Genomic DNA, 4,286 nt, shown 5'->3' on the forward strand with positions numbered 1-4,286 from the left:
AAAAAGTATATATCTGAGGCCGTTAAACCTTTTTTGTGATGAGTAAGTACCTGGTCCTAAAATACTCTATTGCAAGATACTAGCTTGTCTCTGGAATAACCTTTAGAGACAAGAAACTACTTCGTCCTTGATTAATGATTAAAAAGAGCAATTAACCTTAGAAATGAAACAATATTCTTGTCTTTAATGTACCGCCAATGGTACTTCAACTTCATATCATAAAATGAATAAATTTCATCAGTGAGTATATAATTTAAACTAACAAAACATACAAAAGGATGATAGATATAGTTTCAATACTTGCTCAGTGAAATACTTAATCAACTAACATCCCAAGCTAGAGTATGTTAAGTTTTACATAATGATCTTCGCAAAATAATAATGAACTTGTGCATCTTTGACTTGTAAATTCAATCTACAAAAATCTTCAAGAAACAAGATTTTAGAAAGATGATAAGTAACTATTAGTATATCATAATTTATGTAAACTTGCACTAGAAATAGTTAAAGCGCTTACCCCAAAAGTGTACTATCCATCAATTCTCCAGAAACAACAAGAAGCTACAATAACATAAGAAAATTATTAGAAAAACTGTTTGATGCATCAACCAAGATTTGATGAATTCCTCATATTGAACTCCAAGAGTGCGATCCCTTGGAACCGCGATACGAAATGCTAACCGAAAATACACTTGAAACTACAAATTCGGAATTCCAACTTTCTAGAAACATGTCTACATATGTCACTTGGACTTTTTTTACTAAAGACTTATTCCTCTTCTATAAAGTTCAGGTCTGTGCAACTTCTATTAGAATGCTTTTGGGAGTTTTCATAAGCTTCATAATAATTGCTAACTTGCAAAAAATCTCAACATATTTTGGTGAGGCTAATAATGGGATCGAGACTATCTTAAAATAGAAATATTATAAGTAAGAAATTTGATTTAGCTATCACAATAGCATTTAAACCAGATGCTGGTACATTCCAAGTGGTTACAAATGCATCAATTGCTAATTGAAGCATAAACTATTTGCTACAGATGATGGTGATGTTGCTGAAAATTCTTCATTGCCAATTTTTATGAGGCAATGATGATTGATTCAGCGGGAAGGCAAAAACGAATATACAATCAACAAGAACTAACTAAATAAAAGCGGCAAGGAAAATCTAAATTTTGAAAAGTTTAATAGTGGTTTGTGAGTCCTCTGGTAACTTAAGGAAGAGTTGATGACTACAATGTAATTCAAAAAAATTTCGAGAAAGTGAGGTAACTGGGAAAAGTTCATTTCAACTTGAAAATGAATTTAAATGAAAAATGCAGGTAGTAGGGCACTCCAAAAATATTCAGAGGACTTGGATTGAAAGAACTGAGAATATTCAAATACACACTATTGAGAAATTATAAAGATTTAACATAACGAGCAATCTTTAAAGAGGGTTGTGATCACATAACAGTCTAGTTGAGTTTATATAGTAGCTTAAGATGTTCTCAAAAGTTAAGTAAAGATTGATATCAGTTTTGGTGGTACTTTTATACTTTTGTACTTAAGTTGTACCCAAGCTTACGAAAGCCTCGATAAATAAGCTTCATGTGTTACATGTTTTCTATGTTCAAAGCTATACAAATGGGATGGCGGCAGAATTGAATTTTATCAATTTTGGGATCACAAATAATTGGAAAAAAAGCCTTGATCATTTTATACAACATGTATAGAGTATTGAGCAAACGAAATTATTGTAGTGAGTAGATATGTAGGACTCTTGATGGACGAGTACATTGGTATCTGATGATCAGAGGAGCCTACAAGGTTGAGATGTGTAAAAATTCCAACTGAAATACTCTACAAGTAGAAACAACATATGCTAGCTAAAACTCATCAAGGGGGGTCCGTATTCATTTACTTATTAGTTATTCTAATGCAATAAAATAAAAAACAGATGAAGTCTTGTTACGTGCAGTTGTGCGTAGAAGTATGTGAAAATAGAACAATAAGAAGATGTGCAGGAACGACAAGAAGTCTAGTTAACTTATGATTCTTCGCTTAAGCATATGGTGTTTTTTTTTAATTCGCAAGTGCAACAAACAAAAACAACAATACGACCAGCATTTATTCAGAGAAATGTGTGAAAATAGAGAAAGAAGAAATTGTGCAAAAGCACAAAGAAGTTTAGTCGACTAATGGTTCCTCTGTTAAGCAACTAATTCTTCTAAAATTACATGTGCAGGAAATAAAAACACCTTGTTCGATAGTTGTATAGAGAAAAGTGTTGAAAATAGATCAACAAGACGATGTAAAACAGTAACTATACAAGGTTGAAGTCGAGCAGATTCGAAAGTGACTATGAACAAATCAACAAATCAATTAAACTTGTCGAACAATATTCATAAACATTCTCTTCAGAAAAATAAAAAAAATTAAAGGAGCAAAACTAAACATCATGAATTGAAAGAACAGTTACCTAAGAAGGTGTTTGTAATGTGAACCAGAAAAGAAAGACAAGCAAGTAAATTTGAGACATAGCCATTGATTTGTGCAATGCATTTTCTACTGTATATGACTTGTTAGGCCAGCTTATGTAGCTACTTACCACAGAGACAAGGAAAATATTTTTTATAGTACCTGATGAAATATATTTTGTCGAATACACTTGCTAGCTACAAATATGATGAGGCATTGTCAACTTATCTCGATATGTTCATTTTCTTTTGCTGCTTCTTGAACAATAAGATTAAAATGACAATAAAATGCAAATTCTCAAAGAAATTAGGAGCCAATAAACTGAAATAAATCCAATTTTTATGTACTCATAGACCTAATTAAATTCTCCATCGTCACGATATAATGTGTTAATAATCATCAAAACATGAAGACTATGTACATTGTTACCAGCGATAATTACCCATATCTGATCTATTTGTTGCTTCTTAATATGACTTACACGATTATACTTCAAATGAACACATATTATAGTCATGAATTATTTAGTCCAAGTTTCTCAAAAACAAATTGCTAGGCATTCCAATCATCTGATTATTTTAAAATGTTACTTTTAGGAGTTGATGACTGAATATCTGAGCTTTCTGAAAGACATTGTAGAAGAACTTCCTCTTACCATATCCATATCATGTTGTAGCAGAACTGGATCTTGAAAGTTACATTCAAGAATTTTGTGAAGAATTGTGCTGGACTATTCCTTGAAATTGCAATGAACAAAGAGGACTATAACAAGTATAATGACACTTCCTCTAAAAACCTCAAGATATTGTTAGTATCAAAAACCTTTCCAGTACCAAAAGTGAAGCAGATGATTAAGAACCAGATTGCTGCTCATAAGAAGAGTTTATTTAAATTGCAACGAAAGGAATGTTAATGATGCAGATGACATGAAAAGATCTATGTTCTTATAACTAGTTGTTGCTCTCTTCACTTAGGCATTAGGTAACTCTATGCAGTATTGTCAAAGGTGCGCTTTCGAATCCACAATTCAATGAGCAAATTTCAAACTATAGACTTGCATATACATCAAAAACAAGATTATCAACTAGGAACCCCAACTCAATAATCTTTTTCTAGTTACAAAAATATAGAAAACCACCAGTTGGTGAAGAAGTATAAGAAGAGTAAGTCAAACAAAACAAACACTAAAGGGAATAAAGAAAAACACAAAAATCAACGCCGAAGAGAAGACAAACCTAAGAATCGATCAGATGAAAATCAACTCACAGACGAAGATAGAACATGATGACCTAAAACTCGTGCTTTGCCTATTTTTGGAAAGATCGGATGAAAACTAAGAGTATTCACACACTTTTTCAAGAGAATTGTGATTTGTACAACTGCTATAGAGATTTAGGGCTTTTGTGTGCTGAAAAAATATAAATGACGTAATTGCGCTGTTTTAAAAAAATATAGTCTTTTTTGAAAGAATTTTAATTAATGAAGTATATTTTTAGCGCCCCATGGGTTTCTACTAAAACTTAAAAATTCACTTTTTTCCGCTTCTCACCACTGAATTTAGATCATAATTTCTTTGGGGACTAGATTTTGTACCTTCACAATAACATATAGAATTAGGGACCGGAATATATTCTCTTCCCAATACATGTATTTTTTTAGACGAGATTATTAACTTATCTCTAAGTGATGATCTTAAATAAAAGTTTCTTGTAGTGTCCATTAATTAGTATGAGGTAATGACTCTAGTGTTGAGACACCACATATTTAGTCAGTTCTCGATATGAGTGAGTTTCCACAGGTCTTTCAAGATGACCTTCCATGAGTCC

At 31.8% G+C, this 4,286-nt stretch overlaps 1 long non-coding RNA gene across 1 annotated transcript; it reads right to left on the reverse strand.

Moving 5' to 3' along the window:
• Positions 1–288: 288 nt before the first annotated feature.
• Positions 289–3,876, reverse strand: LOC114077299. Its single transcript, XR_003578461.1, has 3 exons — positions 3,696–3,876; positions 518–561; positions 289–425 (listed from the first exon to the last, which is right to left on the reverse strand). It is a non-coding gene; the product is annotated as an uncharacterized LOC114077299 (long non-coding RNA).
• Between the last annotated feature and the right edge of the window lie 410 nt (positions 3,877–4,286).

This window comes from Solanum pennellii, chromosome 5 (genome assembly GCF_001406875.1).
Source record: "Solanum pennellii chromosome 5, SPENNV200".
NCBI classification, from domain to species: domain Eukaryota; kingdom Viridiplantae; phylum Streptophyta; class Magnoliopsida; order Solanales; family Solanaceae; genus Solanum; species Solanum pennellii.